The 10,089-nt window shown below is 45.7% G+C and overlaps 1 long non-coding RNA gene across 1 annotated transcript; it reads right to left on the reverse strand.

The window, feature by feature from the left end:
* Positions 1–1,542: 1,542 nt before the first annotated feature.
* LOC137570495 (uncharacterized) lies at positions 1,543–3,588 on the reverse strand. The gene is made up of 3 exons (XR_011031068.1): positions 3,466–3,588; positions 1,820–1,971; positions 1,543–1,661 (listed from the first exon to the last, which is right to left on the reverse strand). It is a non-coding gene; the product is annotated as an uncharacterized lncRNA (long non-coding RNA).
* Positions 3,589–10,089: the final 6,501 nt, after the last annotated feature.

Below are 10,089 nucleotides of genomic sequence, written 5' to 3' on the forward strand. Positions count from 1 at the left end.
CACCGGTGATATCTGCATATTGTTGGTATGCCCTAATTGTTTTTGGTAATATCTACATTACCTTTTGTAAGAAAAGGTGTCGTGACTTGAGGGTGTGGCCTGTATGGGTGGGCAGGGCTTAGGGCGCCAGAACTTCTGTGCCTATAGGCTCCTGAGCTGTAAATCCGGCCCTGCTCATCTTAGAAGACCTATATTCTCAGCCTTTCTTTTCTGTGACTTTTTATGCCTGTACAACATTTGTTTTACTGAATGTCACATACTGTCTTATTCTCTTTAGCCTTGCTGATATGTCAGGTCAGATGCAGGCCTAGAAAAAAAGACCCATGCAGGGCTCCGCCTCTGCCGCTTTCTCTGACTGTGATGAGGTGAGTTCAGTGAAGTCCTATGAAACTAACATTTCTATCTATCCCCTTAGATGGTTTTACTTCTTAACCATATAAGTAAAACACTGCAAAGAAGGATGGGAATTCTCCAACTGTACTGCCTGTCTCCTCCTCTTTACCTACTGCTCCTTTGATGCTGCCCCTCTTTCCCAATCCATCCATTTACCCAAAAGATCCAGTTCAAACTCCTAACCCTCTCAAAACGCTACTCTGTATAAGCCGCTGCCTCCAAACATTCCCTCGCTAATCTCCAGAAACCATCCGTTCATCCTCAAATCTTCTAGTCTGTTCACCTTCTCTCACTCTCACATCCAGGACTTTTCACCTATATTTTGGAACACAAGTAGCACCCACAGTGACCTGCTTCCTACCAGCAGCACCCACAGGGCCTCGCTACACCCAGTAGCACCCACCAACACCTCTTCTTCCAGTGACATTCTCTCCACCAGCACCCACAGTTACCTCCCTCCACCAGTAGCACCCACACTGACCTTCTCCCTCCACCCAGCAGCACCTACACTGATGGGAACTTTACCAGGGCTGACCAGAGCAGGGACAAGGTCCTCCAGCACCCAAGACTGAGACCCCAAAGTGCGCCCCTCCAGCCCTCCCACCCCAGCCGTCACACACTGATTGCTATTAGACTAAGAGGGCCACAGGGCCCACAACCTCCCCAACACCTTAATATCTAGTTATCTGGCTTGCAGTCACTGTCATGTATCCCCTTTTCTTATTTCTTTCTGCTTCAAACACAATTGGGAATGACAGTTGAATGAATTGTGCACCCCCTCCTACACTGCGCCCTGAGGCTGGAGCCTCTCCAGCCTCTGCCTCGGCCCGGCCCTGGGGCTGACAGTGTCAGAACGGTGCAGATCGGGAGGACACTTAAGGTTTCCTTTCACTTAAGGTTCCCTTTAAGTAGGTGTATTTATGTTTAGTTACATTCCGTGTCAACTAAGCATGCACCACTCTATATGGTTTGTTGTAATACACAAACGTACACCAATTGGCAATAAAATTGCAACAGTTTTATTAACTTAGATAAATACAATAATCCTATGTAGTCAATTTGTAGACAGATGAGCTCCATGCTAATAGAAGTGGAATGATCGCATCTCTTTACGTCACTTCAGTTGGCGTCTTCATCTCCCTCCACCGATCACTCATGAAGCTGAAACCGTGAAATATGTCTTTGGTCTCTGGTGAAGGGAGTTGTGGCTCAATGGATGACAGAAAGACTTCCTTTTCTGCATTGTCCTCTACGTCAGTTAGAGGGTTCTAGAAAAAAGAAAACAAATAAGGTCTTTAGTGCAATGTACTAAAATGTTACTGGTCTTATCTCATTTCCAAATATATATCCAATGGCAGAATAAAACACGCTGTAGACATATCACTGGATAATACATATTCTCTGGATGTACAATGATGAGCTTTACACTGAAAGGAGATTGTGGTGATCTTCTGCCTCTAGGACTCTGGTCACACCAAGGTCTGCAGCTGGACAGTTTCCCCTGAGAGGATAGCAGCAGAATGGATCCATGCTTTCCCATGGGCCTGTTCACAATGTTTGGGTTTCTTCATTACATTTCTGCAACACACAAGCCAGACCAGCACAATATTATGCAGAGAGAAGATGCATTGCCGTTTATTACATAGGATGGCAAGAGTCTGCTACAAGGTGCGGGGACTCAGCAGCGAATCTCTCGAGTGGTGCGGTATGTCCATACTAGGTGGATAAGCTGTTACTAGTAAGCAGATCAAGTGTTCTAACGCCATACAGTATTATTGCACTGGCTTTCTATGCTGTGCCCCAATTGCTATATAAAGCCCTAGTTAAATGTCCAGGATTTTTCATTGCTAGATAAGGAAATGGGACAATGTTATTACTCACACATTTTTCATATTCCTTTCAACCACTTTATGACCACCTAATGCTGATCTGTGGCCGCAAGGTGGCTCCCCCAGGACCGCGTAACGCCAATTGGCATCAAGTCCTGGGGGAGGAGATTGCAGGGGATCACGCGCCCCGATGCAAGCGCATCCCTGCTTTGGCCTCGTTTCCATCTATGCACTTCTGTCCACGTCTGTCCACTTTTCAGCAACATGTATCAATTTGTAACATTGATGTGCTGAAAAAAAGTGGACAGAAGCGCACAAGGCCTTTGTTATGGAGCTCCACTCCATAAACAGCCTGCTAGCCCGCGATCGCAGCTAGTAGGCTGTTAAAAGAAAAGCTGTCCCCTTGAGTGGCCCACAATGTGATGTCATCTCAAAGGGTGATGCCTATGAGAGGTGATCAGTGATTGGATCACAGGGGGAGCAAGGGAGGGGGAAAAATGTAAATAAAAAATACATAAATGTAATAAAAAAAGTCGTCATAAATTAATAAAAAAATAAATAAACCTGGCAGCTGCAATCAGATGCCACCAACAGAAATCTCTGTTGGTGGCAAGAAAAGGGGGGAGGGATTCATTTGTGTGCTCAGTTGTATGGCCGTGCAGCGAGCTTTTAAAGCTGCAGAGCACTGAAATGTAAAAAATAGCCTGGTCACGGGGGGGGGGGGGGGGGGGGGTGTAAGCCTGTGGTCCTCAAGTGGTTAAGGACAATTCATTTTAGAAACACTAGTCACATAAACCAGAGAGTTGTCAAGAAGGTGAGAGTTTCCTTTCCTGCACAGAGTCATCACCTAACCACATCAGAGCAGGATCAGGGCAGGTCGCCGGGGCCTATTTAGTGTTGAGGGGCCCACCAGCCCCTTTCTCTGTCCTCTCTTCACTTCAGCTCCCTCCTCTGCTTCCTTCTGTGGAGCACAGGGACAGAGTCAGCTCTGTGTACACAGGAGGGAAAGACTGGCCGGTGCCCCTCCCAGCTCCTCCCTGACTATATCAAGTGGATGATGATGAGTTAAAGGGAAAAGTTTGAACTTGACACAGACCGCTGATCAGTCCAGCCAAGCACTATCTGACATACTGTAGGATAGGAAGTCAGCATTGCAAAACTAACAATGCTGATTCCAGTCTTGTCCAGCAGACACAAAGAACGGCCCATTGCCCATAAATGTATATCTTATTTCTGTACTTACCGGCTCCATGGTAAAGGGTGGCTTGGCTGTTCCAGCCTCCATATCAGTCCAGTTTATTCCTGTAAAGAATGGATGATGCTCTAGCCCTTGTACCATTCTTTGCCGTGTGTATTGATCCTTACAAAGAAGCTGGAAAAAAAAACAGAAAAAATAATTATTAGTGACAGAAGTAATGTGGACAGTTAACCCTTAAAAGTTTTCTTGTGTTTCGGTGAGATATGTAGAAGTGTACCACTATGTCTCCAACCATATTTACATCCCAACTGCACCAGCTACAGCAGGGCCATTTCTTGGGTAGTGCGGGCAGGGCGGCTGCTCTGGGTGCAGACAGGCAAGTAGAAGAAGGGAGGCGTAGGCAGAAGAGAACATAACCGCTAGGGAGCTGGTGATGCACGGTGCAGCCAAAAGAAAGAAGATTACCAGCGCGATCACCTTCTTTGACTTCTCCTGGGCTGCCTGTAGTGATGGGCGAACAGTGTTCGCCACTGTTCGGGTTCGCTTGGATTTTGGCCTGTTCGGGTTCGGTTCGGCACCCCCCGAACACCTCATGGTGTTCGGGAGGGTGTTCGGGCACGCTGCCCGAACCCGAACAGGCCTTCTTTGTTCGGCCGAACACAGCCGTGTCCGGCCGAACATAGCCCCCTATAGGGTCCCAGCATAAAGGGAGAGCATGCCCCGAGCGTCAAGAGAGCGCAGAAGTACCGCGATGACGCGTACGAGGGTACGTGTCATCATGTAGATGACGCGTACCCTCGTTCGCGTCATCGCGGTACTTCTGCGCTCTCTTGATGCGACTTCAAATGTAAACAGGAAGTGCGTCAAGAGAGGGCGGAAGTACCAGATGGTACTAGCGCCTAGCATCTCTGGCTGCCCGCTTCCTGCCCTCCTCCTCAGGTACTTTTGGGGGTTTTAAATTTAACATTATAGGGAACCGGCAAAAGGGAGAGCTTAGCGGGGAGGGGTGGGGGGCATTTCCGACACCCCCCCCCCCCCCCGCGCTCGGGGCATGCTCTCCCTTTATGCTGGGACCCTATAGGGGCCCCAAAAGGACATGTTCGGGTTGGGTTCGGGGTTCGGCTCGAACATGCCGAACATCAGGGGCATGTTCGGCTGAACCACACCGAACCCGAACATCCAGATGTTCGCCCAACACTAGCTGCCTGCCTCAGCACTGCATGATGACACCTGTTGTCCTGTAGTGGTACTGTAGGCTTTCAGTGCGCATGGAGGAGTCAGCTTTCCAGGCTGTCTTTACCTGTGTGTTCCCTTTTCCCTGCTTCCTTCGGAATAAGCGGCTGGTCACTAGTAAGTAGGCAGATCTACTAGTGACCTGTGACTGTGTGACTGTCCCTAAAGAGGAAGGGTTTGCGTGTCCCCAGGGGTGGAGGGGGTGCAATTTTTATACCCTCGCCCTCGGTGCAATTTAGCCTAAAAACTTCCCTGTACAACAGTATTGCTAAATATTTTACTCAGAACGACTATTGTTCAACATTTCACTACTGAATACTTTAGTTCTAAAGCCAACCTACACAGATACATAATGAAAGCTTTTACTGGTGAACCCATTGCAAATCGCAAAACGCATATATAATGCTATTTTGCTACCTTTTTTTACTGCCGCTAGGAACACGAGGAATGTAGAAGAAATGTAGCAGGCAGGAAATTTGCAATAAGGCAAATTCAGATTGCAATCAGATCGCATTTATATAAAACATTAGTAAAAAGACCCGCCCATTAAAGAACAGGTGCTAGGCCACAGCCATGACACACGCATGACCGCGACCTGCATGCGCAGGCAGCAACACATGTGCATGCACAGTTGTGACCCACGCACAGACGTCTCCCGTCCATGACCACTGCCCATAGTCTGTCCGCATACAATGCATGTGCAAAAGGCAGAGCGGACGCATGGACACAGGGACAGAGGAGGACGCAGAGAAAGAGGTTTTATTGTATAGGATGCCCCAGAATTTCTATTGACTTTTGATGTCCTTGCATTTTATGATTTCCTTGCAATCACAAACGGATAAAACAACCCTTTCACTTTCCCAACAGAGGTGACCTTTTACTGTCTGCACTTAGATATGACAGGAAGAGAATGTTGGAGTGCTGATAATATATAGTGTACTGTATGTCTGGACCGGCTAAGTGTTTATATACTCACAATCTGCAGGAAGTCCTTCAGGTCAGCATTCATAAAACGAGGGAATGTTGGTTCATCAAATGAAACAGACTGCACAATGCTGGGTACATCGTCATCCTTGAATGGGAATTTCCCCACAGCCATCTCATATGCCACAACGCCAAATGAAAAGTAATCTGCGGCAAAGCTGTATGGTTCTCGGATCATGACCTGTAAGATAGATGAAAGTGAGGAGGAGTTAGTACAGAGAGCAGCCTAGCAGGAGACAAATCTGATGACAGTTATGTGATGTGGCTACAATTAAAGCCAATGGGAATCCACACCTAAATAAAACAAGTCAGATACTCACCTAAGGAGAGGGAAGGCTCAGGTCCTAATGAGCCTTCCCTCTCCTCTCCCGGTGCCCTCGGTGCTGCGCTGGCTTCCCCGTTAAAATTCCCCGCCGTGAAGACTTCGGAAGTCTTCGGGAGCCGAGTCCTCCTGAAGACAGGAAGCTCCATACTGCGCACGTGCGAGTGCGTCATAGAGGGTGCTCACACATGCGCAGTGTAGAGCGGCCCGTCTTTGGGAGAACTCGAGTAGGGAGAGGTTAGGTTATAGTCATGTTGTAGATCTGTAAATTGTTATTTAACGTTGCACCTAAATTGTTATTTACCTTTATTGCTATTAATATTGTTATATTGTAATTGTATATTGTAATATTGTTATATTATATCGGGACTAAATAAGCTCACAATTTTTTTAAATGTATGCTGGTGTTGATGTGCACTCCCTTTCTTCATAGTGACCACACAACCCATCTACCTGACTTGAGTCCCCTTCTCCATTTTTCTATTTGCTCTAGTGTTCAGACATTTCTTTCTGTCTATTTGCTATTTATATCCTTAATGGGCTTGATTCACTAACCGGCACTGAGTGATAGCGCCGGAGTGCAAAGCCACTTAAGGCACGAAAAGTAGCTTTGTGCACACTTATAGCTGCGCAAAGCTACATAGCGCACAGCACCGGGCACATCTAGCGCAGCGCGGTGCGCCGATAATAGTGCGCGTTGCAACGATACCGTTGCACCCGCTGCACTGGAAACGTTTCACCCGGTGCGCCGAAAACTGTGCATCGGGTGCCCCCAAAAGCGTTTTCGGTGCATCGGGTGCGGCGCTTCCAGTGCAGCAGGTGCGATGTTAGCATCGCACCGCGCACTATTATCTGCGTTATGTGTGCGGTGCTGTGCGCGATGTGTGGGTGCAAACCACCTAACACCCTGGTTTGCCCCCACAAAGTAGTAAGGCTCACTAACTGGCTCAGTGCCGGTTAGTGAATCAAGGCCAATATGTACACAAATAAACATTGAATAAAAAGTTATTAAAATCTACCAGTACTCATTTTGATTCGGACGAGAGTTAACAAGATATAAAGCTGAAATGATCCTAGTATGGTTCAAATAAAAGCATCTAACATGTTGATGTATCTCTCTAATTGCCTTCTCTGAGATTTTGTATTGTAAGCCAACACAGCCAACATACAGGGAGTGCAGAATTATTAGGCAAGTTGTATTTTTGAGGAATACTTTTTTTATTGAACAACAACCATATTCTCAATGAACCCAAAAAAATCATTAATATCAAAGCTGAATATTTTTGAAAGTAGTTTTTAGTTTGTTTTTAGTTTTAGCTATTTTAGGGGGATATATGTGTGTGTGCAGGTGACTATTACTGTGCATAATTATTAGGCAACTTAACAAAAAACAAATCTATACCCATTTCAATTATTTATTTTTACCAGTGAAACCAATATAACATCTCAACATTCACAAATATACATTTCTGACATTCAAAAACAAAACAAATCAGTGACCAATATAGCCGGAAGCAGGAAATTTGGGCGCATGAGGCAGGTGGACAAAAAGGGCGCCGCCATTCACTCCCATAATAAATATCGTTTAATGGGCGCCCAACAGGAAAAAAGGGCGCCGGAGAAAAATAACGTTTTAAAAGCGGCGCCCGGAGACTTTTAATGTTTTATAACTGCTTCTCATGATTACCCATTATTTAATGATTTATAATTTTTTTAAACATTATTTTTAAACGAAAAACAGTACAATATTTTTTAAAACATTACTTTTAAACGAAAAACCGCACCATATTTTTTTTAAAACGTTAGTAATGCTTATCACAGGGGGTCTTAGGTTTAGGCACCACCAGGGGGGTCTTAGGTTTAAGCACCACCAGGGGGTCTTAGGTTTAGGCACCACCAGGGGAGTCTTAGGTTTAGGCACCAACAGGGGGTCTTAGGTTTAGGCACCACCAGGGGGGTCTTAGGTTTAGGCACCACCAGGGGAGTCTTAGGTTTAGGCACCAACAGGGGGTCTTAGGTTTAGGCACCAACAGGGGGGGTCTTAGGCTTAGGCACCACCAGGGGAGTCTTAGGCTTAGGCACCACCAGGGGAGTCTTAGGTTTAGGCACCAACAGGGGGTCTTAGGTTTAGGCACCAACAGGGGGGTCTTAGGCTTAGGCACCAACAGGGGGGTCTTAGGTTTAGGCACCAACAGGGGGGTCTAGGGGTTAGGGATAGGTACAGGGAGGGTTCTGTGTGAGAGTAGGGTTAGGTATAGCTTTAGTAAAATTCGTATTAATGTTTTATAAAACGTTATTATAAATTTCACTTTTTAAACAGGGAAGATTAACGTTTTTAAAATTACCGATTTCATACACATTATTTAATGATTTATAACTTTATAAAACATTATTTTTAAACGAAATATAGCACAACTTTTTTTTAAACGTTATTCATGATTATCGTTTAAAACCCTGCGCCCTTTTTTCCCGGCGCCCTTTTTTAACGTACGCAATATAGCCACCTTTCTTTGCAAGGACACTCAAAAGCCTGCCATTAATGGATTCTGTCAGTGCTTTGATCTGTTCACCATCAACATTGCGTGCAGCAGCAACCACAGCCTCCCAGACACTGTTCACAGAGGTGTACTGTTTTCCCTCCTTGTAAATTTCACATTTTATGATGGACCACAGGTTCTCAATGGGGTTCAGATCAGGTGAACAAGGAGGCCATGTCATTAGTTTTTCTTCTTTTATACCCTTTCTTGCCAGCCAGGCTGTGGAGTACTTGGACGCGTGTGATGGAGCATTGTCCTGCATGAAAATCATGTTTTTCTTGAAGGATGCAGACTTCGTCCTGTACCACTGCTTGAAGAAGGCGTCTTCCAGAAACTGGCAGTAGGACTGGGAGTTGAGCTTGACTACATCCTTAACCCGAAAAGGCCCCACAAGCTCATCTTTGATGATACCAGCCCAATACCAGTACTCCACCTCCACCTTGCTGGCGTCTGAGTCGGACTGGAGCTCTCTGCCCTTTACCAATCCATCCACGGGCCCATCCATCTGGCCCATCAAGACTCACTCTCATTTCATCAGTCCATAAAACCTTAGAAAAATCAGTCCTCAGATATTTCTTGGCCCAGTCTTGACGTTTCAGCTTGTGTGTCTTGTTCAATGGTGGTCGTCCTTCAGCCTTTCTTACCTTGGCCATGTCTCTGAGTATTGCACACCTTGTGCTTTTGGGCACTCCAGTGATGTTGCCGCTCTGAAATATGGCCAAACTGGTGGCAAGTGGCATCTTGGCAGCTGCACGCTTGACTTTTCTCAGTTCATGGGCAGTTATTTTGCGCCTTGGCTTTTCCACACACTTCTTGCGACCCTGTTGACTATTTTGAATGAAACGCTTGATTGTTCGATGATCACGCTTCAGAAGCTTTGCAATTTTAAGAGTACTGCATCCCTCTGCAAGATATCTCACTACTTTTGACTTTTCTGAACCTGTCAAGTCCTTCCTTTGACCCATTTTGCCAAAGGAAAGGAAGTTGCCTAATAATTATGCACACCTGATATAGGGTGTTGATGTCATTAGACCACACCTCTTCTTATTACAGAGATGCACATCACCTAATATGCTTAATTGGTAGTAGGCTTTCGAGCCTATACGGCTTGGAGTAAGACAACATGCATAAAGAGGATGATGTGGTCAAAATACTCATTTGCCTAATAATTCTGCACTCCCTGTATAATGAGGGAGACAGGCACTAATAGTTTGTAGACAGTGAGGGATGCCAATATAGGAAGCTCAGTGAAGCCACTCTTCGTAGAGGTAATACATGTGTTTATATGGAAGTGTTTATTATTCATCATTTGTAGATCATGCTATAATTTTATCTTTTTAGACTAACTTTCTCTAGGAGGACATGTAATATCAGTAGAAACATAACCAGATTCTTACCTCTGGGGCCATGTAGCCAAGGGTGCCAGCAACGTCCATCGTTTTGTGTGACGTGTTGGTTACAGCCAGGCCGAAATCTGCGATACATATATGTCCTGCAGCATCCAGTAGAATATTCTCTGGTTTTAGGTCTCTGTAAAGAAAAAGAATGTCAGCTCTGTGTGTCAGAAAGTCATTAGGCAGGGATAGACACTTG

This window comes from Hyperolius riggenbachi, chromosome 4 (assembly GCF_040937935.1).
Source record: "Hyperolius riggenbachi isolate aHypRig1 chromosome 4, aHypRig1.pri, whole genome shotgun sequence".
In the NCBI taxonomy this organism is placed as follows: Eukaryota; Metazoa; Chordata; class Amphibia; order Anura; family Hyperoliidae; genus Hyperolius; species Hyperolius riggenbachi.